General features: G+C 51.9%; 1 protein-coding gene and 2 pseudogenes across 1 annotated transcript in view; 2 read left to right on the plus strand and 1 right to left on the minus strand.

The window, feature by feature from the left end:
• Positions 1-27,739, plus strand: part of GRK5 (G protein-coupled receptor kinase 5) — a 223,387-nt gene that overhangs the window by 39,619 nt on the left and 156,029 nt on the right. The window lies entirely within an intron of this gene.
• Positions 19,819-21,622, plus strand: LOC142429561 (UPF0711 protein C18orf21 homolog pseudogene; annotated as a pseudogene).
• Positions 20,180-21,169, minus strand: LOC142429562 (malate dehydrogenase, mitochondrial pseudogene; annotated as a pseudogene).

The following is a 27,739-nucleotide window of genomic DNA, read 5'->3' on the forward strand; positions in this document are numbered from 1 at the left end:
AAGGGTCACCACCTGTCATGTGTGAGAGCCTCAGCCTTAGGTGGCCGAGCCCAGGAGGTGGATGTTCCACACTGTCCGAGCAAGCACCGGCTGCCATTCTTGACCGTTAGACTTCTGTTCTAGCTGCCCATTCCCCAACTGGGGCGCCCCAGCTTTCCGGGAGTAGTGTTGACCAGCTGCTTCCAGTTTCTTGAGGGGAGACGTTAGCAGAAATTCTCCACCTGGCAGGCTGGCTGTACTGACCAGTGTCTTAGCTGTTCAGTGTGGTGGTGACGGAAATGCCACAATGGGTCCCTTTACTCAACAGCGGTTTATTTTCTCATGGCCAGGAGGCTAGAGGTCCACATGCAGGGCGCGGGCTCAAGAGGAAGGTGCTTTCTCACTGGTGGCTCTGGGGCAGTCCCTCGACTCCTTGGTGATGGCCACGTGGCATGGCATCTATCCACCGCCTTCTTGGGTCTTGCTCAATCTGCTCTTTTATATCCCCAAAGAGATTGCTTCAAGACATGCCCTACACCAATGCTGCCTCCTTAATATGACACAGAAAGCCAGTTTCCAAATGGAATGAGAACTACGGGGCTAGGACTTACATATTTGTAGGGGGACACAATTGAATACATAGCATCAGCGTTCTCTAGAAAAACAGAACGCACAGGATATATACAAGGGTGCTTCACAGAATTTATGGAAACATCACATTATATTTTAATTCCACTTTCCTCCACTCTTCCACGCATGTCAAGAGCCCCGGTGGCACAGTGGTTAAGCGCTTAGCTGCTCACTCAAAGGTCATGTTTGGAACCTATCAGTCGCTCTATTGGAGAAAGATGTGGCGTCTGCTTCCGTAAAAGAGTACAGCCTCGGAAGGGCTCTGGGGCAGTTCTACTCTGAACTTCTAGGAGATGGAATGACCTCATTGGCATTGGACTTGGTTTGATATCTATTTGTCAATCAAGGAGAGAGCTATTTATCATCAGAAATTTATTTACCTGTTTGTGGGGCTAACTCAAAACTCACCAAACCCACTGCCATCAGGTCAGTTCTGATTCCAGTGACCCTATGGACAGGCTTGGACTGTCCCTACAAGGTAGGGTTGCTCCTTTGGGTTTCCAAGGCTGTAAATCTTTAGAAAGAGTCCTCTCTCTCCCATGGGAGGACTGGTGGATTTTAACAACTGACCTATGGTTGGCAGCCCAACAAGTAACCCACTGTACCACCGGGCTCTTATCCAAAACCCATATGCCAGGCAGGCCACAGACCCCAGCAGCATTCTTCTTCTGGAAACTCCAGTCTTCGTTCCTTGGGTCTTCACATATTGAATGGGGTCCACCCTCTTTTTGAAGGGCACTTTCTATAAAGTCAACTGATAGTCAAAAACAACAACTACTCACTCACTGCCATTGAGTAGACTGATTCACGGTGACCCTATAGGACGGACTAGAATGGCTTCTGTAGATTGCTGAGACTGTAACTCTTTACGGGAATAGAAAGCCTCATCTTTCTCCCATGGAAAGATGCATGGTTTCAGACCTTAGGGTTTGCTGCCCAATGCTGAACCCATTACTCCACCAGAGCTCCTTGAATTGGTCATGCATCACATGTAGATATCCCCTTAGCAACTTCTAGACTAGTCTTGGGCCAAACAACTGAGCTCTACAGCCAAGGAACAAACACTGGAGCCACCACCCTGGCTCTGTGTGGTCTGTTTTCCTTGGTGAGGGAGTGGGCGGGGGGAAGAATACATGCCCTTTCCACCACCACCCCTGGGTATCCGTGGGGATACCGCAGGTGTCTGGAGTGTCGGGGCTATCCCTGGCTGAGCCACCGTTGGAAAGGTGCTTTGGTAGGACTCCAGCTATACCTGGGCTGCTCTGGGGATGACAGGACTGGTACCTGTTGCATGTCCAGGGTGCTTAAGAGTATTGCCTTCCTGGTATCGCCTCCCATCTTTAATTAAACCCTGTTGGTGTAGTGGATTATGTTTTGGGCTGCTAACAGCAAGGTCAATAGTCCGAAACCACCAGCCACTCCATGGGAGAAAGGAAGAGGCTTTCTACTCATAAACCCACAAGTTCTCTGAATTGGAATCAACTAGATGGCAGTAAGTTTTGGAATCTACATACAGCAAAATCCACCTTCTCTTAAGTGCGCAATTCTGAAGATTTTAGCAAATGGATAAAAGGAAGGACGCCAATGCAGGGTGCTTGTTATCCTGTGATGGCCGGCCCCGTCCTGCTGGGGAACTCCAAGGCCGCACAGAGCACACACCGTAGGCATCTCCCACCGAGGGCCCAGGGAGCCGGGCTGTTACAAACCATCAGCCAGCAATCACTGGCCGGGGCTGCTGGGGTCCGAACTGAGTCCAGTAGAACGTTCTGCCCCGATAGTGGCACTCTAAGTCTGTGGTTACACAAGAGCTCTCGAAAGGTAATTAGTGCCATGAAAGAACTCAATTACTTTCATTTAATTAAGGTTTCCCTTCACATAGCCACCTGTGGCTCTTGAGCTGGTGTGAGAATAGGGCAGCCGGACCCCGGCTGACCTCTTGTCTCACTTTCCAAGGGGGTGAGAGAGTCACCACCCCGGAGGTCAGATATGCCTCCACCGTCCAGCATTTTTACCAACTCTGAGCGCAACCCGCCCTACTGACACTCTGCTTCTCCACACGGACCCGACTCAGATGGGGCGGATGAGGGCAGTAACAGGTTGCATTTCAAGATCAGGACCAGTTCTTGGATCAGAGCGGCTTCTTGTCAGCTGTGCCTGCAGGCAAAAATGAAGGGGCTTCAAAAAGTCGGTTGGTGGAAAAGTGGAATGAAAGGAGAATGGAGTATTCCCTGCTTGGAGATTTGCAGTGCCCATCCGTACATATTCAGGGTTCTGGGAGATCCCACAGAGGAATACAAAGTATCCTCTCACTTGATATAAATCAGGTTGCCCCTGGGATCCTAACTTTCATTTTCTTTTTGGAAGAGCATCTCTTGACATTACCTAGAATATGGATCTGTGTAAAGGTCATCAGGACCCCTGGTGGTATAGTGGTTATGCATTGGGCTGCTCACCACAAGGTTAGCAGTTTGAAAACACCAGCCCTTTCTAGGGATAGCAATGAGGCTTTTCATTCCCGAAAAGAGTGACAGTCTCAGACACCCCCAGGGGCTGTTCTACCCTGACCGTTAGGGTCCCTGGGAGTCAGCATAGACTCGCTCGGTGACTGTGAGTTTATCAAAGTCATCAGCTTGGCAAACAGGGAGAAGTGATTCTTCCACGTTTCTAGCTCAAGCGTCTACGAGTTTTAGACTAAGGAGGAAGTTCAGTCCCTAAGATGGCGTAACTTGGCTTTTACTCTCTGCTCTCCTTTCACCCTTGAGGGGTGGGCTGTTACCTGCAAGGTCTGCGGTTCAAATCCACCAGCCTGTCCCAGGGAGAAAATTGATGCTATCTGCTTCCGTAATGATTTATAGCCTTGGGGAGTCACTGCTAGTTGGAATTGGCTTGAAGGCAGTGGGTGTTCCGATTTCTCACCCCTTTAGGCTTAAGGCCTAATTGATGAGGAATTAATTATGAGTCATTTCTTTGTCCAGAACACACATTCTGAGCATGGACACATGGAAGGTGAAGACAAGCTGAGGAGACTCACAGCGTTGCCTCTCTTAAATCCAGCGTCCCCCCAGTGCCCAGAGACCCTCTGGGTTTGTTATCCAGATGAGCCCATAGAAGGCCGGGGGCATGAGCTTCAGCGGTTTTCTACTTGTCCCGGGTTGTCTTGTAGGTTGGTTGCTCTCAATGTCCGCAGGATGACCACAATTAGGGGGTCTTTTGATTATAACCAACAGAAACCCAATTCCAACTAGTTTAAGGGAAAAAAAAAAGGAATTTATTGACTCATATATCTGGGAAGTTCTGAATGGGGCTCAAGTTACATCCTATAGTGTTGGGCCCTCTTTTTCCCGCCTCCCCTCCCTCATCTCTGAGCTTTGCTGGATCCTCTCCAACCACAACTCATCTCTTTCCCCATCATGGGAAGGCTGGCTGGCTACCATACTACCCCCTAAAAAAGAACCACCCCCAGCACCCAGATGTCACATGTCATTGGAACTCTCAGACTGGCCTGGCTTGGGTGCGACAGAGGCCACAGCTGGACTAGCTTTGCACCTGGGAGGGCAGAAGTGTGCTGGTAAAAGCGTAACAACCTGACTGGGAGCACTCGCCCATTTCCATGGTGTAAACCCTCCTCCCGTCACGGATCAGGGGGAAGGGAAGAGATGTTCATAGCTGGCAGGCTTGAATGCTCACCAAAACGCCTGTGAGATAAGTCACGGTAGGTTATCCTTTCATAGCCTGGCCCATGGAAGGGGAGATGGATCAGCAGGATTAAACGGTCTGGGATTAAAACAGAAGAACCCACTGTCAGCGGGTAACTCTCGACGCATAGCAATTTACAGGACCGGGTAGCGCTGCTCCGCAGGGTTTCCAAGGTTTTGATCCTGAAGGATGCCACTGGCCACATCCTTCTCCTATGGAGCAGGCTTTCAATTGGCTGCTGAGCACTTAACCTCGGCACCACCAGAGCACCCGAGAGCCACACGCATCCAGCACACGTGGCACGCACAGTGTGGCACGCACAGTGTGTCTGTTGTGGAATCCGGTGACCTCGGTTTGAATTCCCACCCACTACTTAAAAACTGTGTGACCGTAACCTCTCTGCCTCACTTTCCTCTCCTTCCCCGTGGGGAGAGTAATGAGGCCTCACTACCTGCTCTGATTTTTTTCTTCTTTTTTAATTTTTTAAATGATTTTATTGGGGGTTCTTACGGCTCTTATCACAATCCATGCCTACATCCGTTGTGTCAAGCACATTTGTACATGTGTGGCCATCATCATTCTCAAAACATTTTCTTTCTATTTGAGCCCTTGGTATCAACTCTTCATTTTTCCCCTCCCTCTCCTACCCTCCCGCCCTCACGAGCCCTTGATAATTTATAAGTCATTATTTATTTTACTAATAATTATTATGTATCATTAACAATAAATTATTTTTTTCTGTGTCTTAGAGTATCCGACTTCTCCCTTCACCCACTTTTCTGTTGTCTGTTTCCCAGGGAGGGGGGTTATATGTAGATCCTTGTGATCAGTTCCACCTGCTCTGATTAAACTAAAAACAAACCAATCTCACTGCCATCGAGTTAATACCGACTCATAGTGAGCCTTTAAGGACAAGGTAGAACTGCCCCTGTGAGTTTCCGAGACTCTGTTTATGGGGAGTAGAAAGCCCAGTCTTCTATCAGAGTGGCTTTGAACTGCTGACTTTTGGGATTGCAACCCAGCGTTTCACCACTATGCCACCAGGATTCCTATGCATGCTATTATGATTAGTTGGCATTTCAGTGTGTTCCTGGTGAAAGTTTACATAGCAAAGGAACCTCCCAGTCAGTCGGTCATGCACAGTGGTGGTAAAACTTGTTTTCCCGGTGGCATCCCGCTGCCCCCTCCCCGCCATGCACCCTGTTTCCTTGCCCCTACCCCCCTCTGTCTTCCCATCTTCGACTTTGGGCAAAAGTTGCCCTTTGGGTGTTGCATTTTCGCATCATTGTGTCATAGAGGTTTTAAGGAGTGCTGGCTCAGACTGCCTGCTGCCAACCTGGCATTTTGGGGGTCCCATCCTGTGCCTCTTTCCAAACACCCTGCTGCCTGCTCCTCAGTTGTTTTCATCTCATTAGTCCTCTGTAAGGCAGACATCACTGGCCTCCTTTGACCGCCGCGGACTCCAAGGGTCAGGATTATGCCTGCAGGTCAGAGTACAGCCAGGGACCTGACTGGAAGTCCAGGTTCACGGTCTTTCTCAGACTGCCCAGGCTCCTGTGTAATGGAGGCTATGAACCCCTCCCCTGGAAGCGCGTTTATTTGCAGGTCCTCAGGCATTTTGGGTCTGCCCTTGGCACCTTCAAGAAATCCCTGGGATTAGGACTTGAGCTGCTAAGGGGGTTCAAGCACAGCAGCCGCTCCCCAGGGGGAAGATGAGGCTGACCGCTTCTGTAAAGATCTGTAGTCTCGGAAACCTTATATAGGATGGCTCTGAGTCCAATTGGACTTGGTGCCCGTGGGCTTTTGACTTTGGGGTCCTGAGCTGTATGAGTTTCTAACCTACATTTAGAAACAAAGCTGGTGGGCTTTTCTCAGAAGAGAACTGTGTTGGTCCAGGTAGATTAGAGAAACAAATTCTTAGAGACGCTCATATGTGTATAAGAAAGAGTTTTATATAAAGGGGAATTGTACATTAAGAAAGCATCCCAACCCAGCCCAGTCCAAGCCCATAAGTCCAATATTAGCTCATATGTCTGATACTAATCTATAAAGTCCTCTTCAGTCCATCTCAGTGCTGGCAGGGATCTCCACGTGGCTTTTCCAGGTCCAGGGTTCTGGCTGCATCAGGTTGGTCCATGTGGCTTCTCCTCAGGGATGTCTCGCAGGGAGTCAGCCTTGTCAGTAGAGTCTCCAAGGAAGTGTGCAGAGTCTCTTCCTCCTCCAAGGAGGAAAAACCAGATTTCCCAGAATTCTCAGGAGAAAGCCATGCCCACACAGAGTTCTCATTGGCTATGATCTGATGGACAGGCTAGACTCCACCCCTTCACTCATAATCCTCTCAAATTGACACCAGATTATGTAACTACCAGAAGAACCCACCCCAAATGCTCAGCCTCTGCCTGGAGAGGTTCTCCTTCCCCTTTCTAACTTGGGTATTCCCAAGGGTGAGGAGGTTTGATTTATAAAGTCGGAGGGTCTGCCAGGGAGTGTGCTCTTGGGTCCTGGAGGCTGGGACCGGAAGCAGAGTGGTGTCCCAGTGGCTTAGCTGCTTTGCCCCATGTCCGAGCTAGTTGAAAACCCAGAGGGGCCTTTCCTGCTGACTTCACACTGGGCTTGGGTTGGGGCAGAGGCCAGAAGATATGTTTTATTATCTGCTGGGGCTTCCGATGGCACCTGCTGGTCTACCTAGGGGCTGGGTTCATGGCTGCTGGCTAAGCGGCTTCTGTCCCTGGCCAGGCTTGGGGACCTTGGGGTGGGAGGTTGAGCTGGAGGCTGCACTGACTGTGCCCCGATGTTGGGGTAGAGGACAGGGTTACAGTCTCTGGGGGAAGGAGAGAAGCAAAGTCTCCAGTCAGTTCCCCCCACAGTGGCCTAGGCACCCTCTTTGGGGGCTGTGGGTACAGGGCTCTTCAGGGACTTCTGGTCCTTGGGCTGCTGGGAAAGAGGGAGTAAGGGAGGCTAGGGAGAGTGTGGGTGCTCCATGATGAGGGAGGGCATGAGCACTAGGGAGCCATGGCAGGTTAATGAGGGGGAGTAACTGGGGTTTCCGTTTACAACCTTAGAAACCTACAGGAGCAGTTCTTCCCTGTCCTACAGGGTCCCAATGGGCTGGAATCGACTCGATGACAGTGAGCTTGGTTTTTGTTTGATTGGAGGGGCATGCTGCTTCTATTTCAGGGGTTCTCACCTGCTTTCACCCCCTTTCCAGCCCTGGTCCCCAGTCAGCAGAAATGCCCCAGACCCTCCTGTGGGGACTACTCGGGTGGAGCTGAACATGGTATGTGGTGCCCAGGGTCACCAAACTGACCTGGCCGCAGGTATCCCCTGTGCTTGGTTGACCTTCTCCGTTCTGCTGTCTGGATTCAAATCACCCATGGCTCTCTGTCCGGGGAAGTGGCTCTCTGTCTGGGGAAGTAATGGCATTCTATTCTGGTTTGGTTTTGAGGACCAACAGGCACCAGAAGATAGCAGGGTCATTTCAGATGCAAAAGGGGGTTCATAAAAGAGACAAAGGCTCCTCTTTCCAGTTTTCAGGAAAGAGCACCAGAGCCCCGAGGATAGCATCTGCCTCCGTCCTTTGACCTTGCTGCTCCACGGTCCCTACAGCCGAGTGTCCTGGGGGTGGATGGGGCTTCCCCGAGTCAGAGAAGCTAGTTAGCACAGCTCAGCAATTCTCTTGCCACGGTGGGAGTCTCTTGAGTCAGCTGTCCACCTCTGTCCAAGCAGACGTACAGTGGCACGTGTCACAGGCAAATCAGATGGGAAACCATGGAGGGGACCCCCTGAGGTCCCAGCAGATGTTGGACAGAGCCCCCTCTCACCCATCCCGCTGCTCTTAGAGGTGCCATTGTGGTGCCCAGATAAAGGCCCTGTGCCAGCCTGGGATCATCCAGCCTCTGCCGTCCAGCAGGCCAGGCCAGTGGAGTGACTTGGAAGACTCCCAGGCTGTGGTTCAGTTGGTGAGTTTTCCCTCACACAGCCTGTGACCTGTGGGATGAAGGAGGAGTCATGGGAGCACAGGGGCAGGCTCTTCCCGGCCATCTGTCCAGCTAGGCCCACAGGCAGGTTTCTGCCTTTGAGGAAACAGTGTCCTGAGGGGGTGCCTGAAGCCTGGTGGAGGAGAGGGACAGGGTGCCCTCCTGTGGGCTTTCCCCCAGTGAGTGTCCTCTCTGGAGCTCACAGGGTTTGGGACCTGAGGGAGTGTCTGGGTGACATGGAGTCCCTGGGCGGGCTCCTGCCCTCATGCATTCTTAGGTGGAGAGACCTGGTTTCTAAGGCAGCTGATGGGACCTGGAAGTTAGCTAAGTCCATTTGAAAACCACCTCTGTGCTAATGGAGTAGAGACCATTAGGTGATGTGGAACAAAACCCCACCCCACCCTGTGTTCCTCTGGTTTCTGGATGCAGTGGCTTTCTGGTCTGAAAGGAAATCATCCCATGCCTGCGCAGACCCCAACCCTCTGCCCGGGGCAGACCCCTATCCCTGCTGGTACCCCTAGATGGTTCTGCACTCTTAGGCCCTGCCAACAGGCGTGACCTAGTCCCTCCCAGGATTGACCTTTTCAGGGCTAAACTGGAGGTGGTTTGACCCCGTGGTTAGCAGTTCAGATCCCCTGTCTTTGACTTCGAGCTCTTCCATCAATTAGGGCGTGGCCTTGGGAAATTACTTGGTTCCGTGTTGTGATCTGTGGAGGCGTAATAGAGGTAAGGTGACGGGCATTTAAATGAATGTGTCTGTTGCCCTCAGAACATGGCTACGCCAAGTGCTCAGTGCGTGCTCGCAGCTGCAGTCATCCTGGGGCGTGGTGCTCATGATCAGGCGGTCATCATCGCCATCATCTCATCCCTACAGGAGAGAGGTTGACTGACCCCAGCGGTGTTGGTGCTGCGCATAGATAGGGCTGTGATCCTCATGGCCAGCAGTTTGAAACCACCAGCAGCTTCGAGGGAGGAGGATTGGGCTCTCTGCTCTTGTCAGTGGTTATAGTCTCAGCAACCCATGGCTGTGTGTGTGTGTGTGTGTGTGTGTATGTGTGTGTACTGAATCACCATTGAGCCCTTGGCCGCGGGCTGGGTTAGGTGTGAGTCCCTTTGCCGAGTCCTCGGTGGTGGAATTCACGGTGGTTGTGCTCACAGCAGCCCCCTTGCTGGGTGAGAATGGCTTCTGCAGGCAATCTGCTTCTGAAAAGCCAGCCCCACTCTGCTCTGACAGCTTCGGGGCTGCCCGGGGTTGGGATGGGCTCGGGGCAGGTGGTGGTGGCAGCAGAGGGTTGTTGTGTGCCATTGTGTTCTTTACAACTCACAGCAAATGACCCAGGGTGTCACCGTAGCATGGCTCCTAATGGGACAAAGAAAGGCACGGCTGTCTGGCCTTGGAACCTTATGTAGGTAGGGCCACTGGGAGTCGGAGTCCACTCGAGGGCAGTGGGCTTGGTTTTGTTTCAATCTTTCAGCCAGAGTGGACCTCCTGCTCTTGTCTCCTTTAAGCTGCTGATGGATTTGCACCGCGGGCCTTTGGACCGAACTGTTGTGCCACCCTGGCCGCTTAATAGTGGTTATTAGTCCCATAAATCTCCATTCTCCCCCTGCCTGCAGTACTTGGCCTCAGATGGGATTCGTCAGTGGTCCTTAGAGGCTGGGGTCCCTGCCACCCTGGCATCACTCTTTCCTGGGGTGGCTTGGGAGTAGATCGCTAAAGGGGTACCCTCTCCTTGGAGCCAAGACCCTGAGGCGGGGAGGCTGCCCCTCTAGGGGCGAGTGAGGCTCTGACCTTACTCTACGGAATAGGATTGGGGGCTGATGGTAGCTCTCTCACTTCATCTAGACTCTCCACGGCAAGTGTCTGTGCGTCTCTGTGGAAATGTAGGAACCGGCCGGCATCATTTCTCAGCCAAGAGGGACTTTTCACAGGAAGTGTGTAGACCTGACATGTTCTCCTATTCTTGTGTGTGGTCTGTGCTCTGACAATCCAGCCGACCTGCTGAGAACAATTGAGAATAGCCGTGGCCTGCTTCCTGTGAGGGAGAAGAATGGGGGCAGGTGGGTGTTGGAGGTCCCAGTCTCCAGGAAGAAGGTTTCCGGAGAGATCCCACATGCCCTCCCCCTGTGCTCAGGGGTGACTCCTGGTTTCAGGCACCGAAGCAGGAGAGCCCCTGGTGAAGGTCTGTCTGATGGGCTTCATCCATAGATGGAACTGGCACTGACTCCTGCTTTCCCAGCCTCCTCCCAGCGCCATCTTCGAGGAGAACCTTTGGGTTGATGGGAGGGAGGAGGCCTTGCTTGCCCAGCTCCTGCCCCTCTGCCAGGCCCCCATCACCCCACCTCCTTTCCTATGCCTAAGGACCCCTGTCTTCTCTCTCCAAACCCTCCACTCACCAGAGTTCTCAGTGACCTTCAGGTTTGTCCACCTCTCCCCTTCATTGTGTGCATTGTGTGCACCTCCCCCCCCCCCCCCCCGCTCAGTGGTCCCCTTCATAGCCGCCCATTCCTTTCTTTCTTTCTTTCTTTCTTTCTTTCTTTCTTTCTTTCTTTCTTTCTTTCTTTCTTTCTTTCTGGCATTGCCAACACCTGTTACTGGACGAGGGCACCCGAAACGTTCATGAGAAACAGCATGGGGACATAATGGAATCTTCCAGGCCCTTTTTGAAGCCTCCTCGTCTGTTGGTTGGCTTACTCATGTCTTGTCCACCTCCCCAGCTGGAACACAGGTGGTCAGGGCAGACCTTGACCTGGGCTGCACCTGGCCTTGACCCAAGCCCCCACCCCTGCCCTTGGCTCTCAGAGGATCCTCCAGATGTTGTTGAATGTGCTCATTCTTTGGAGGGAGGAGGTCTCCAGACTTCCCAAGGGTTCCCTGCAAACTGCAAGGTTAAGAGCGGTCCGTGTGGTCCGGAGCATAGAGCATTTGGTATTTGCCTTTCAGCGGCTCACGCTGCGGTGAGCCTGGCCCATGGGTTCAACAGGACCAACCATTTCTTTCTGAAGAAGTCTCTCCGAGCCTTTGCCCGCATTTCAGTGGGGTGGTATGGAGGGTCCCCCGTAGACAACCCAGGACCAACCTGGCTCCTGGTGGCGCTCACACGTATTCTAGCAGAGCTGGGCCCCACGGGGTCTGCCACAATAGGTCTTTCTTCTGTGGCACCTCACCTTAGCAGTTGAGAACTTAGCTGTTTGCCTTCCCCAGGGACTCTTCTCAACTCTTCAAACCCACTGCCAACGAGTCAGTTCTGATTCAGAGCGGCCATATGGGTCAAGGTAGAACTGCCCACTGGCGTTCTGACAAGAGTACAAAGCCCCCCCCTTTCTCCCTCTAAGTGGCTGGTAGTCTCTAAATCACTGGATTTGTGGTTAGCACCCCAAAGTGCCACCGGGGCTCCTTAGAACAGAAATCTGGAATTTCATTTCAACTAACTCTTCCCCTCAGTCGTGGACTGTTAACCACAAGGTTGGCGGTTCAGAACCACCAGTGCCTCCAAGGGAGAGCGGTGAGGCTCTACCCCTGTAAAAATCTACAGCCTCAGGAACCCTACACTGTAGAGTCTACAGGGTCACTGCATGGGTGGGGGGGGGGACAGGAATCCTACCCGTACCTCCAAGAGCAAGGCTGAAGTGTAGGACCCCACCACTGAAATGCCACGGGTGTTCTAATTAACCCTGATCTTCTCATGCGTGTATGAACGTTGGACATTGACTAAAGGAGACCAAAGAAGAATTGATGCATTGAATTGTGGTCCTGCCAAAGAATATTGAAAGTGTCATGGACTGCCAAAAATAACTGGTCCATCTATCTCAGAAGAAGTACAGCCAGAATGCTTCTTTAGAGGTCAGGATGGAGAGACTCCATCTCACATACTTTGGACATGTTGTCAGGAGAGACCAGTCCCTGCAGAAGGACCTCCTGTTCTGTAGTGGGGCAGCGAGGAGGAGGAAGGCGGTCGATAAGATGGATTGACATGGTGGCTGCGGCCATGGGCTCAAATGTGAACAATGGTGAGGACGGCACAGGACTGGGCAGTGTTTTGTTCTGACATGCTGTGAACAACAGCAGCAGCAGCAGCAGCAACAATCTAATCAGTGTTAATAACACCAGGGCCTGTCTAGCAGTTACTGACCCAGGAGCAGATGAACTCTTTCACCAGGCTCAGCTTATGGAGCCGACTGCAGGTGCTGGGGAGGTGTGGGTGTCGTGGGTACCCGGTGTGGCATGCATGCCCTTTCCTCCAGAAACACTATCCTGGTCACTTGTGTACAGCCACATCCTTGGGGCTGGTCATTCAGAAGGTGCCCTGGGTGGACCCTGCCCTTCTCCGACGTTGGACTGGCCTCTGCAGGGCCTCCAGCTGTCAACTCAAATGAAAGGGTGCAGGTTGGTGAATAAGGCCGTCTTTCTTCCCCAGCCGGCTTACATTGTTCGCTGGCCAGAGACTGGCTGACACCATGTGTTTCCTACAGATTTGGCTCGCAAGTTTGGGCGTCTTTGTTTTGCACTGGTAAACAGACGTGCGGCATATACAGATGTGTCTGCTGGCCAAGAGAGGGCTGGGCGGCTGCACCTGCCACCACCTCTTGGAGCCCGGCGACCTTGGATGGTCCAGAAGTCACCTGGTTCCCACCAGAGATGCAGGCCCTGTAGCTCCCATGGGGCAGGTCAGCACTATGATAGTGACGGCAGGCTATGCTGACGAGCCAGGCCGGTGAAAAGGTTAACCAGGTGGACTCGAGCTAGCTTCCTGGGTTCAAGTCACAACTTCTGCACTTTTATTGACTGTGTGACTTTGGGGACATCACTTTCCTGATAGGTGCCTCTTTCCTCATCCAAGGGAGCCCTGTGGGATAGACATTGGGTTGCTAATAGCAAGGTCGGTGGTTCAAACGCACTAGCTGCTCCTTGGGAATTGATGGCAGTGGGGTGTGTTGTTGCTGTTGTGATGAGGTGCTGTCCAGTCAGTTCCGACTGATAGCAGCCCCGTGAACAGCAGAAGTAACACTGCCCAGTCCTGCGCCATCCTCACCATTGTGCTTAGGTCTGAGCCCACGGCTGCAGCCACTGTGTCTGTCCATGTCAGGGAGGGCCTTCCTCTTTTTTGCTGCATGGCGTCCTTCTCCAGGGACGGGTCTCTCCTGATGACTGCCCCGCCTCTTTACCAAGCACAATGCCCTTCTCCAGGGGCAGGTCTCTCCTGACAACAGGTCCAGAGTCAATGAGAAAGGCCCGCCAGCCTGGCTCTCAAGGAGTGGCGTGTCTGCTTTCTGCACATCTGGGTTTGTCCCGAGCTCCTGCTCACTTCTCTGTGTGACCTGGAGTGCGGCACTTGCCGCTCAGAGGACTCTTTGTCTGCAGCATCATGAGCACCACTGAGCCATGGCTTGTGAGAGCCTGCAAAGGCTGTCCTACCTGATGGCGGCCTCTGGAAAGGCTAGCGCTAGGGCGTCCTTGGAAATAAGTGGAATCTGGAGTGATGGAGGGTGGGAGGGAGTCAGTGAGCAAGAGAGGCCACCATGGTCTTTGAAAATCTTAAGGCCTACCCCCCTAGATACTCCCAATCATCCATGCCCCCTGGTGGCCCAGCCGATAGAACCTGAGAGACAGGGAGGCAGGACTTCCCAGTGATCACGCATTGTTCCAGAGGGGCCTGAGCTGCCCATGGAGACAGCTGACCAGAGGGAGTCTGGCAGAAGTTGGATGGGCCCCTGGCAGTAATACAACCATCTGCCTCCAATAACCTTCAAAGCCTTGCTCAACTCCGACCTTCTCAGACTCTTGCACAAACCCAAAGATAACCCTCCCCTGCAATGCCATGGGCATGCCTGGAGTCTGGGGAGAACTGTAATGGGCAGTTGTATATAGACTAGCATTTATTCGTGATTCCTAAGAGGGGGTAAGAGGTGTTGGTGGCATAGTGGTCTACACACTGAGCTGCTAACTGCAAGGTCAACAGTTCAAACACACCAACCTGTCAGGGGAAGCCAGCTCCTAACACATCATTACAGGCCTGGCTAGCTCAGTCAGTAGAACATGGGACTCTTAATCCCAGGGTCATGGGTTCATGTTCCACGTTGGGCGCCATTTGTCAGGGGAAGCCAGCCCCTAACACATCATTACAGGTCTGGTAGGCACAGTTGTACAGCAATAAAAAGTAAAGATCATAGTAAAGTTATAGAGAGCATGAGAGATAGAAGAGAAGTATTGAAATAAATGGAGTCAGACACAATTCATGGTAGCATGCTCACCTCAGCCCCGCTTGGTGGTCCATGTGGAGGGAGAGAGCGCCGGGTTTAATGCTAGCCAAGGTGTTTTATATTCTCTGGGTACATGCAAGCCCCCTAATTACAGGTGAAGACATACGTCACAGGAAGGGATTGTGTTATAGGTAATACAGTAAGGGGAGGGAGTGATCCAGGGGTATTCATGTAATAGGAAGAGGAGGGATTGGGGGTATACATATGGCAAGGTTGGCGGATCCTAGATTTAGGATGGCAACTTAACTTTGAATGTCACAGAGCCAATTTTGCCTGTTACCTGGCTCAACTGATAGAGACCATTATTGGTAGGGTGTGAACGCTTGATCACAGGCCTAAGGGAGAAATAATTTATTGTCCCCAGCAGCAGGGAGCAGGCCTACCCTGTAGTCTGCTGACTAACTGCCCTCAGGGAGGATGTCTGTAAGTGTCAGACCTCTCCCACACCATCCGCTCTGAGGGAGAAAGATGAGGCTGTCTGCTCTTGTAAAAGATGTACAACCCTAGAAACCCAAAGTGGGCACTTCTACTCAGTCGACTTGATGGCAGGGAGCTAGGAGCTTGAGCAGAAGAGGGTGGGAGAGAAGGGACAGGGGTCACTGTCCAAACAAACAAACTCACTGTGGTCCACTTGATTCCAACTCATAGTGACCCTAAAGACTAGAAATGCCCCTGTGGGTTTCCAAGCCCATGACTCTTTACCTGAGTAGAAAGCCTTGTGTTTCTCCCTCAGTGAGGCTGGTGGTTTCGAACTGCTGACTTTGCAGTTAGCAGCCCCACAAGTGACCACTATCCCACCAGGACTCTTGTTAAAGGGAGGTGTAAAAACCTACTGATGTGAAATGATGATGTTTAAACAACATGATAAACATAATTAGTGCTGCTGAATTAGTCAGTGAGGAACTTTAAAATGGCAAATGTGTTGTTACATATATTTCCCATAATAAAAATCAATTAATCAACCAAGTAATCATTGGAAAAGAGGAAGAAGAAGGGAAAAACCCAATTCTGAACCAACTAAACTGGGCCTCATTTTAACCTTGAGACGCTCAGCTGGAGAGGCGGAGATTCCAGGGGTGGTGGTCCCCAGTGTGAGGTTATGGGGTGATGGGTCGTCAGAGGTGGGTTTCCAAGGGTAGCCCTGGCGGCTCCGCCTTAACCACAAAGGACCCCTGAGATGAGCTTATGGACCCTGTTTCTAAGGCTGGTGGTAGAAGCAGGGGCGAGCGGTGGGGGTGCCCCAATAGACATTGGGACCACAGAGAGACTAGATGCCATCTCTTCTAGATGGGGCTTCATTATGGGACACATCAGGCTCAGCGACTTCAAGAAGTTGCACATCACCATTTCAAAAGCATTTTAAGTCAGTTCACTTGTGATCCACCTGAGTTGGTCATTGATGTTTGGGGTGGGGTGGGGTGGCTGCCCCTGACTTTCCAGTCTCAGGCTTGCTCAGGGTGACCCTGAGGCACTGGCACACTGGGTCCCAGGGACGTGGGACTCCAGCTCAGACCTACAGGCAGACCTACCTCCTCCTCCTCCCGCCCTGACTCATCTTGCTTGCTGAGATTGGGGCGGCTCTCTGTCTGTCCTGTTGAGATTGGGGACAGCCGTCTCTCTGCCCTGTTGAGATTGGAGGTAGCCGTCAGTCCAACCTGTGCTTTCTTCTTTTTCTTTACCTTGTGGGCTCACCCACCCTAAGTCAGAGTCCAGGTCCATTCATTCTGCAATTTACTGAAGTTCAAGTCACAGACCGTAGGATCCGCCCACTGCAAGTCGGCACCCCAGTGGGTCTCAGCCTTTCAACGAGCTGTGCTGCTCCCGCCACCACCACAATCCACACGAGGGTGTTTCCTTGCCTACAAGAGAAATCCCGTGTCCCTCAGCTCCCAATCTTAAGTACCTGCTGATTTGCTGTCTGTGTGTCTTCCTAGGCTGAGTTCTCTAGGCCAGACATTGCATATGAACAGAGTCCAAGACTGTGTTGTGTGATCTTTGGTACACCTTGGCCTTGAGAAGCCGTGGTGGCATAGTTGGGTGGCTGAGCAGTTTGAAACCACCCACCACTCCTTGGGAGAAAGACAAGGTTTTCTTTATCTGTCATGAGTTACAGTCTCAGAAATCCACAGGGGAAGTTCTACTCTCTCCTATAGGGTCATTATGAATTGGAATTGAGGGTGTGTATTTGAGTTGACCTTTTAATGTAGCTCTCTCCCTTGGGCCACCAGGTTCTCCTGTCCATTAGCAGAGCTACTGCTGCCTGGGTGGACTCTGATGGCGGAGTTAGCACCCCTGGGTTCAGCTCCGGCTGGGTGGCCTTGGGCTAGTTTGACTGTGGTGGACTGTGGGTCCCTACTGGAAATGGAGAGCTGCTCTTAAGCAGGGAACCCAGCTGAGAACGTAGGGTTGGAGCCCTGGCTTGGTCCTCAGTGTTCTCACCTGTAAAATGGGTCTCATGAGAGTCTCTGTGATCTTATAGACAGGGGAGCAGGCCTCCCGGTTCACTGGCAAACCACTGTGGATGACAGCTGTAACCATTATTATTGTCAAGGGCGTGACGCTCAGCCCCAGCCGGAAGCCACGGTTCCTGCCCAGCCCAGCGCAGTTGGTCAGCCTCTTTGGTTTCTCTTCCCTCCGCAGTGGCCTGGACCTTCTTAGGACTGTGACCTGCACCTGACCTGTTAGAAATAGGACCCAGTTGGCTCTGGCCAGGGTGGGGGCCTCACCCCCAGTTATAGCCTGCTGCTCACATGACCACTTCCTGGAGTCCCCCGGGCCATTCACTATGGCATGTTGTTTATTTAAACTTTACTGTGAAGGAGACTTGCTACAGTGGAAGAGCACGCAGCCACCTTTTTTGATGATGATAAATGAGGCGCTTCAGAACCAGGCTCAAGTCTGCACCCCCAGGGGTGGGATTCCACTTGGGGAGGGTTTTGGATTCATGGCACCCTGTGCCCTTGGTTGCTGGTTGCTGGATGGTGGGTGCTTTGAGAAACACCCAGCAGTTACTGACTAGAATAAAAAACGAAGCATTTATGGGCTCCTGAGCATTTGTGGAAATGAATGTGTTGAAATTCAGCTTTGGCCGGCAAAGGGAAATGCGGAAGAACTCCCGCCCCAACGCCGAGGCATGTCAAGAAGGCTCCAGGTCCTCCAGGCCACTTGCTAGCCTTGGCCCAGGGATGGGATTCACTGGACTTTTGCCGGAAAGATGTGCAGCACAGATCCAGGGTGTTGCCTGATGTACAGGGCAGGGGTTTTGTTTCAATTTGGGATGGCACAAATGATTAACGTGATTGGGGTTCACTGAAAGGTTGGCGGTTCACATCTACTTAGAGGCACCTCAGAAGAAAGGCCTGGCAATTTTATTTTCCAAAAAGCAGCCGTTGAGAACTCAGAGGAGCCCATGATTTGGGCCCAACACAATGTCACCAGTTTTGTTTTTCCTAGTATATGGGGCATAAAACCTAAAACCCACTGTCATGGCATCAATTCTGACTCAAAACTCACTGTCATGGCGTCAGTTCTGACTCTTGACAACCCTGTCGAGGGTTTCTGGGCCTGTAAATCTTTACAGAAGCAGACAGCCTCACCCTTCTTCTGTATAGCGGCTGGTGGCTTTGAACCATTAACCTTGTGGTTAGCAACCCAGTACTTACCCCACCGTGGCACTGGGACTCCTTCCATAAAGCTCACTGTCATTGGGTTGATTCTGACTCATAGCGACTGTATAGGACTGCTCTTGTAGGTTTCCAAGACTGTAACTCTTTTAAAAAAAATTTATTAATCCTTTTTTTAGGGAGCTCATACAGATATCATAACATAATTCAGTTAGCTCAAGAATAATTGTACAGTTGTTACCACATCAGTTTCCAGACATTTTCTTTCTTGAACCCCTTGATATCAGCTCCCCTTTGTCCCCTACCTCCTCCACCCTACTCCCTAGGACCCTTTATTGTTATTATTATATATTATTATTATTATTGCCCTTTCTTACCTCATCCAATAAATCCATTCGCTTACAATTCTGTTGTTCACTCCCATTGAGTGGGGTTATACAGTCATCCTTGCTATCAGCTCCCTCTTATCCCTTCCTCTCTTCCTACACCCTCAGGGAATCATTACTCCCATTACTGTATCTATCTTGGCTTCCATGCATGGAATGATCTTAATTATATGAATGAACCTACACAGGTCTGACAAGGTTAATGCAGTAAAACAAAAACCGTAATAGTAAGGGGAAGAAATATTAAAGAAGTAGAGGATAGGTATGTGTTTCATTGGTGTTATACCATACCCTGGATGTATTTTCCCTTTCGTGTGGCCCTTCTGTAAGAGGCTGTCCAATTAAGACTGTAACTCTTAATGGGAGTAGAAAGCCCCATCTTTCTCCCTTGGAGTGGCTGGTGATTTCAGACTGCCGACCTTGCAGTTCAAAGCCCCCACGTCACCAGGGTTCCTTTATAGAGCACAGATGCGACATTTGCAAGTTTCGGCTTCAGTGGCATTCATTATGTAATTAGCAAGGCCTTGCGGTTATGGAAGTTGAGTTGGGGTCTCTTGATAGCCACATCCCCATCTCTTGTCCTTGTCACTTGGGGAAATTGGTGACTCTGGTCAAACCTCTGGATCACATGACCAGGCGAGCACATTTTGGGGCCTACATGTCCTCAGGTAAAGAACTAGGTGGTCACGGTCTGGAAGGTGGCTGGGCTGATACCCTCCCAGTAGATACTGCAGTACACTGTTGCGTGTCTGTTGACCCCTGGCACCCCAAGGGATTTACCTTCAGGAAAGAGCTCACAGGCCACCCCTCTAGGGTCACAGAGACCAGATTCCTGGCCAGCGACACAACTTTTTCACTTCTGCACAGGTCTCCAAACTGATTCCGGTGGCTATTGGAGGAGCTTCCAGATGGCGAAATGAAAACAATGATGTCGCTGCTGTTCACACACTTTCCCAGGAGGAACTCAGGGAGATATTGAGAAATGATCCCATTATGTTCTGGAAACTCACAGAGGTGGCAGGGTCCCCAGCTTGGTCCCTCTTGCTCTGCCCCACTGTCAGGGAAGATCTACGCCAGTATGCCCATTACTACACTCGGCCACATGCCATGGGGCCTGGCACTTAGGAATCTGCATTCTTTTAGCACTGCCTTATTTTAAGAAGCTTGGGCATATGCAAGGAGCCCTGGAAGTGTAGTGGGTTACAGGCTGTGCTGCTAACCACAAGACCAGCAGTTCACGACCACTAGCAGCTCCTCAGGAGAACTATGAGGCATTTTGCTCCCATCAAGAGTTATAGTCTTGAGTACTACCTGGAGGCTGTGGCTGGGAAGCTACAAGCTAGCTGCCCCGGCCAAGCGCACTCTCTCCTCCGGGTCTACAGTTCATCACACAATGCTAAGGATACTTTTGAAGAAACATGTCCATACTGTTTCCTGTTGCTGGTATTGGATAACTCCCGAGTGTACCTCTAGCCGAAGCCCAAACTGACACCAAATACAGAAACTTCTGAATTGAGAAGCAAATACTTTTACACTCAAGTTTGTTTTTTCCCTTGGAAAATAAAATCAAAGATGACTTTTATTGATGCTCCGATTTGGAAGGGAGGGTAATGGTCGACAACAAACATTATCGGGGCAAGTTAGAAAAAACAACAAAGATCTCTGAAATGACTTTATAGTGACATTTCAGCTCCTCCCCCTTCTTGATGGGAGCGTTCAGTTCGGGGATGGCGTCGGTGATCATCTTCTCCTTGAACAAGGACACCTTACCAGTGCCCGGGTTCTTCTCCAGCCTGTTTCTCCCCAGCAGCAATGGTGTGGAGAAGTAGATGCAGTCTGTCTCCTGGGACTTCACAAAGGAGCACTCAGTGATGACCTCTTTGCCATTAACGTGTCTACAATGGAGAAGATGAAACAGGTGCTCGCGTAGGCCGTGGAAAAGGTGGCAGAGCCTGCCTCTGCTTTTACTTTGACCACCTCCATGCTGGCCTCCTGGATGTGCCCTGTGAGGGCCGTCAGCTGGTCAAGGGGGAAGTCCACCTTGGGCATATACTGAGAGATCAGGGGATGATGCTGTTCCTTGCATGGCCACCAATGACGGGGACGTTGACTCAAGCCGGGTCCAAACCCTTCAGCTCCACCACAAAAGTGTTGGCCCTGGTCCAGGGTGGTCACGCCCAAGATTTTCTTGGGGTTGTACACGCTGTGTTTCTTGAACACCTCTGCAGTGATGGGGATGGTGGAGCTGACCGGATTGGTGATGATGCAGATCATGGCTTTGGAGCAATGCTGGGCACAGGAGGCCGCCAGGGTGGCCATGATTGTGGCATTGGGGTTTAACAGTACGTCCCGAGTCATGCCTGGTTTTCTTGCGATGCCCGCTGGGAGGACTACCACATCGCAGCCTTTCAAGTAGTCCAGCAGCTGCTCGGGTCCCAGGTAAGCTTTCACATGGGCTCTGGTCTCAATGTGACTCAGGTCAGCGGCTACTCCAGGGGTATGAGCAATATCAGAGCTGCCCGGTTCCTCCAGAAGGTCCCAGCACGGCTACTTTAGCATGGTTCATGGAAGTTGTGGCGAGCGCAGCGGCCGCTGGCTCGGCGAGGATAGAGAGCATGGTGGGGCGGGAGGGGCACAGGCCCGGGAGCAAAGGAGCTGGTGGCAAGCAAGTCATACTCAAGTTTAAAGAAGCAAAAATTGTGAAAAAGTACAAAGATGCCAAAAGGATCTTGTTGGTGACTTGTAAGACACGCAACAGAACAGTTAAACATCAAGGTAAAAGTAGAAGCTTTCTCTCCTCGCTGAAGAGCAAGCTTGGCGCTCCTGTGGCTAACCCCCTCCTAGGACACCGAGAGGAAGGCTCTGAGTTTTGGGAACCTCAGTCAGGAACTGTCTAGTTCCAAGGGCAAGAGCCCGGCCTTGATCTTGAGAACACCTACATGTGACGGTCAACGCCCATGTTCTCTTCTAGCAAAGCAAAGGCCCGCTCTTCTCAACTAAAAATGTTGCTCAGTCAGCCAGAGTCCCAAAGAGCCCGGAGATGGATGCCAGGCATTTGTCTTCTCTGTAAAGGCTGGGTTTTGAAAATAAGAAATGTCTAATGTATTTTCTGAAATTAAAGCTAATCAGAAGGTTTTTCATACATCTTTTAGAATACCCCCCCCAAAAAAAAACTAATCAGAAAACTAATACTTTTTGTTCTAAAAAAATAAAATAAAATGACTGTAAGGGCCAAGAGCAAACTTTTCCTTGCATCTTTCAGTGGTTATAGGGACCGAGCACCTGAATCCTGCCCACCCCTGAAGGCAGTTCTCAGTATCCCAGCTCACAGGAAAGGGCTTTGGAAGGAGCCAAGAGATAGATGGACTTTAAAGCCCTTTTGTGGTTTATGCTGTTTTCTTTCAAAGGTAATTGAGACCTATTGGAGCATCAACAAGCTGGTGAAGCTTTCTCTTGGGTATCAGTAACCGCTGTTCTAATTCAGAAAGAGGACCAAGTGTCTCTGTCTTTGTGTCCCACAACCACCCGAATAACTGAATCTGTAAAATCTGGATGTTGTTCCTATTCTGAGAACAAAATGTTTTGCTCTGGTGAAGACCTATTTCCAGGTCTGAAAAGACATCAGCACACAAAAGAGTAACAGCTCCGCTTTCTTAAATCTTTTCTGAAACATAGATATACCTTTTTAAAAAAAAATGATAAGGTAGGGTTGTAGTCAACGTATCTTTTTTAAAGCTCTTCAAAAAATGATTTAGGTACTTTGAAATATATATGTATCTTGGAAACCCTTGGGAGCAGTTCTGTTCTGTCCTATAGTGTTGCCATGAGTCAGAATCGACTTGTGGACAATGAGTTCAGAGTTTGGACTTGGGCTTATGCATATACCTGTTAGACTTAAGTTAGGAATAATATACCTGTTAAAGACTTAAAATTTCCTCATTCCCCTTTATAATTCCTTTCTCCTACTCCCACCCCCAGCCTCAAGCAACTACCGATACTGCATTCTGTTAATGTGGAGAAGTTTGTATTTTTCTAGAGTTTCATGTAACAAAATGTATTCCTTTTTCATCTGGCTTGTTGCCAGTGCCTGGCTCCCACAGATAGCCATGCGACAAACCTTTATGCATCCATCTTTCTACAGACAACGCTTCCTCTCCGCTCTGTGTAAAGAACCGAGAGTGGAAGGCGGCATCATCGAGTGGGCATAGATTTAACTTCCTAAGAAAATTGGTCCATTAGTAATGCTCGTTCTCAGCCAGCCTCCTTTAGCCTCTGCTATTGTGAGGGAGCAGGGGTTGGTGCCAGAATAGGGCAAAGCAAGGTGGCGGTGGAGGCTCGCGATATCTGCCTTGTGGCAGTCAGCCTAGGGCTGGTGTGGCGTTGGAGTCTTCTTTCTTCTGTAGTGGAAGACGTCAGATGTGGCTCCATGCCGTTTGCTCCGTTATATAGTGCTCCTGTAACAGAAATACCATAAGGGGGTAGCTTTAAGAAACAGACATTCATTCTTCAGTTTAGAAGGCTAGGAATCTGCATTCAGGGTGACAGTTGTACGAGCCTGTTTGGCTCTGGGGTCCTCATTAGACCGCCATAAGTTGTGATCGATTTCTCTGTTAATCTCTCTCTGTCTTTACTGCTCCATTCTTTAATCTCTCATATCTCAAACGAGATTGAGGCAAGATAAACCCCACACTAATCTTGCCATGTTATTAAAGTCAAGATTGCCCATTCCCTCCTGGGACTATACGCACCGGCATTGAGGTTAGGGTTCCGTTTCTGACAGCCCTGTCTCCAGTGATAGCCTGATAACCTGGCCTGTGTCTCCCCTAACTGGTCTCCCGGGCCTTAGCACCTCCCTGAGAGTGCCTGGGCTGCTGGATACGTGAAAGGGGCTGCTCAGACGGATCGTTCTGTCTAGATCCACCTTCCACCCAGCCAAGGTGCTGGCAGATGTGTTGACCCCCTGTAGGGTTGGCAAGCACTGGTCATATCCTGTGCCACCATGCTCCACATGGAGGCCTTAAGGAGACTGGCTGTTTCTGTGGAGCCGGCAGGAAATCTCAGAGGCTTGGTCATTTCCGGGCTGCCTCCTGGCTTATCACGGGCCCTGAAGAGTCTGGTCCAGGCCTTTCTTTCCCCTCTCCTCCTGGCTCAGCCCCTCCATCCATCACCAATGTGTGTGGTCCTCTGTTAGCTAGACCCAAGGGTGCAGTGGTTGCAGTACCCGGCTGCTGACCCACTAGCTGAAGGCAGAGGCTGAGGCTGCCTGCTTCTGTAAAGATGACAGCCTGGAAACTCTGGGCCAGTTCTCCTCCTCCAGAGTAGCAGTATGAACTGGAATTGACTCGACAAGCAGTGGCTTTGGTTCAGTGCCATGCTAGCCCTGATGGGATAGTAACTTACAAATTAGGCTGCTAAGAACAGGCCAGTAGTTTGAAGCCACCAGCCACTCTGGGGGAGACAGATGAGGCTTTCTATTCTGGTCAGGAGTTATAGTCTCCGGAACCCATAGGGGCAGGTCTATCTTGTCCTTTAAGGTTGAGTCATTGATTGACTCGATGGTCATGAGTTTTGTTTTCTGTTTTTAAACGAGCACTGGTAACGCATCTCCATCCCCACTCATGGGATGTCCTTCAGAAGGACATTGTGGTTCTCAAGGAGGGAGTGAGGCAGCCCAGGGCCCCCTACCTCCTGGGGCTCCGGCCAGCTCTGTCCCTGCAGGCTGAGGAGGAGGCGTTTGTGTCCCCGGCGCTGGGCCAGCACAGACACACGTCAGTCGCTGCCTGCTCTGTCGTCAAATGCTCACACCATTTTCCAGGGCAGTGAAGTGAAAGGGGAGTGTGTGAAAAGCAGGGCGGCCCGACCAGAGTGTGAAATCTCTGTTCTGTCGCTCTGGCTCAGTCTGCACGCACCGCGGGCCGGCCTGGCAGCGTATGTCCCCACCTGACCGGCCTGCGCCGCCCCTGGCTCATGGCAAACTGGTGCCCAGTGTCACCAGACTGTCCACTTTCCATTGGGTTTTCCGGGCTGATTTTCAGAAGTAGATTGCCAGGCCTGCCTTCTCTGTCTTAGGCTGGGAGTGCCGCTGAAACTGTCCCCTATGGGTGACCCTGCTGGCATTTGAAATACTGGGGGTGGGGCTTCCAGCATCACAGCAACAGCTGGACACACTGATGGACAGCGGCAGTGGGAAGGTGGTGGGATGATTTGCCTCGCTGTTGTCAGTGGGTCTTTGATGGGACGCCTGTGGCAATGCCCAGGCTCCCAGCAGCTGCCCCGGGGTGGTGGCTTATTGACAGAGGGAGCCAGGTTGCCCCTGGGGCTTGGGCACCTGCCTTTGATACTGGCAGGGTGCCTGTGTGCTCGGGGATGAGGGGCGCACAGAGAGCACCTGTCCCCCTCCTGGGTCTTTGTCCTGCTTTTCCTTGGCCCTTAGGCCATTCCACACCCTAAGGTGGTGGGTCAGCCTGACAAACGCCCTGCCTGTGAGCCAGTGGCGGGGGAGCGTGCAGCCCTGTCCTGTGCAGAGCAGCTGTGGGAGAGAAGGGCTTCACGGTCTCCCCAGCCTGTTTGTTGCACAGAATGCAGCCGGGGACAGCCACCAGACTGGGGACCCAGCGGGGCTCCTGCCTTGCTTCTCGCCAGCACAGTTGATTTTCCTACCTAAAATCTGCCCCTTTGTCTCTTCGGCCTTGGTCTACCAGGCCAGCTTCCCGTTCTCTGAGTCTAGAATATTCTCCAAGGCCTCCACCAGGCCAGCTTCCTGCTCCCTGAGTCTAGAGCAGGGTTGGCAAACTTTTGAAAGGGACGAGCCAATTCTGTCCCCTCAAAACAATTTAAATATATTTTCTCAAGCCAATGAAATCACTGTTATCTGAATAACACCCTTTATGTTTTTTTCAGTTTTACTTCAGAGCCACATGTACATATGGCTTGAGAGCTGCAGTTTACTGACCCCTGGCTCCAGAACATTCTTCCAGCCCTTTGTCAGGTCAGCTCCCAGCTCCCTGGCTTTAGAACATTCTTCATCCTTTGTCAGGCTAGCCCCAGCTCCCTGGCTCTAGAACATTCTTCATCCTCATCCTTTGTCAGGCTAGCCCCAGCTCCCCGACTCCAGAACTTTCTTCCAGCCCATTGCCAGGCCATCTCCCTGCTCCCTGGCTCTAGAATATTCTTCTAGCTCTTTGTCAGGCCAGCTCCCAGCAGCTACATTGCTGTCTGACCCGGGAGGTACATGTCTGACTCTGTTCAGGCTGCTCTCACAGATGCAGGCCAGTCCCCTTTCAGCCACGCGGTGTGACCATTGCCTGTTCCCGTCCACCTCCCTCACCAGCCTGGAGGTCAGGAACCAGGCCTTGTGCCCAGGGAGAGCAGTGCCTTGGGGGTGCATGGACTGGGGCAGGTGCAGGGGCGGTGCGGGAGGAGCAAGTGGACCAGGCTCTCTGTTGGCCCAGGTCCCTCATCTGGAGTATGCTGGGTGGGCTGGGACAGCTTCCTGCTTTTGCCTTCCTTGCCAGAGGCTAGTCAGTGAGGACAAAAGGGGTGTGGGCTGGGTGGGACCACTCACATGCATTGGGGCTGTGGGTGGCCAGGCTCAGGCTCAGGAATGAGCCTGAGGAAAGAGCCTCAAGTTGAGAAATGAGCTCTGCTTCTGGGCTCCCTGGCAGGGCACTGATGACAAGGAAGGAGGACTGCTGGTGGTGCAGCAGACCGAGCATCAAACAGCTCACAGAACAGTTTGTGGATTGAACCTGCCGGGTGGGAGAGATGGGGCTGTCTGCTGCCACGAAGATAGACAGCCTCAGAAGCCTAGGGAGCAGTTCTCCTCTGGGGTGCCGGGAGTTGGGATCAGTGCCGAAGATGGCGCTGGTGAACATGCAGTTACCCAGGTGGTTTGTCCTCCCTGACGCCAACCTGCCCTGCTTGGCTCCACAACCCTGCTGGGTTTCCGTTTCAATGAGATTCTAGCATCATCAAGCGTCTGTAGCGGGATCCCAGTCCTCACTCTGCTGACTGGGTGGGAGACCCCAGGTCTCCAGTGCGACTGGCTCCAGGTCGCACATCTGGTCCGAAAGCAGAGGCATACACTTGGCCCTCGGAGCAGGCGGGCCGTCTGCTTGTCCCTGGGGCTTGCGAGGAGCCCAGCCTGTGGTAGGGAGTGCAGTACTTGCTTGTGAAGTGCAGCCTGGCAGCCAATGCTGCGACTCCACGGGCCACGGGAGCTTTCATCCTCCATGTGCAGACGAGGATGCTGGAGCTCAGAGAGGAAGTGGAAACTGCCCATGGCCCACCAACGAGGGGAGGTAGCATACCCACAGACCTGCCTAAGATCAGCCGCTGGTCAGTGGGACCCAGGTAGTGCACACCTGCATGCACAGCCCCCGCCGGTCTACCTGAGAATGTGTGCGTGTCACCATGATGGTGAACAGTGGTGAAGCGGGCACGAGACTAGGCAGTGTTTCCCTCTGTTGTCCAGAGGGCCGCCGTGAGTCAGAACTGACTTGACGGCACCTCGTAACAACACTGCAGGGTGCTGCTGGGCTTTAGCGGAGCCTCCAGACTAGGTAGAAGGGCTTAAGGAGCTGCTTCCCCAAATTAGCCCAGCAAAGGCCCATGGGTCACAGGGGTGCCGTGGCTGGTGCAGGACTGGTCATTGCTTCATCTCGGTGTTCACAGAACTGCCGTGTGTCCGAACCCAGCCAAATCCACTGCCCCTGGGTCAGTTCCGACTCATAATCCCAAAAGCAAACCTGTCGCCATCAAATCTGTCTGGGAAGAAGGACAGCCGGAGTGTTCCTTAGAAGCAGGGGGTCGGGTGGGGTGGGGTGTATTTGGACACATAAAGCAGACAGTTCGTGGAAAAGAAAAGGGCCTTCGACGAGATGACTGCAACAATGGGCTCAACCATGACCACGGTGAGCAAGGTGCCAGGCTGGGCAGTGCTGCCTTCTTTGTGCCCAGGGTCACCAGGAATAGGGAACACTCAACAGCACCCAACACTACTGCCATCGAGTTGATTCCAACTCCTATGAGCCCCACAACTCTTTATGGGGATACACAACCTCACTTTTCTCCTTCTGAGTCATTGGTGGGTTTGAATCGCCGACCTTGTGGTGAGCAGCCCAGGGTCTAACCCACTATGCCAGGGCTGTTTGCCATGCGCCAGGGTTGGCCAGTGGCAGCCGGCAGC

This window comes from Tenrec ecaudatus, chromosome 16, assembly GCF_050624435.1.
Source record: "Tenrec ecaudatus isolate mTenEca1 chromosome 16, mTenEca1.hap1, whole genome shotgun sequence".
NCBI lineage: Eukaryota > Metazoa > Chordata > Mammalia > Afrosoricida > Tenrecidae > Tenrec > Tenrec ecaudatus.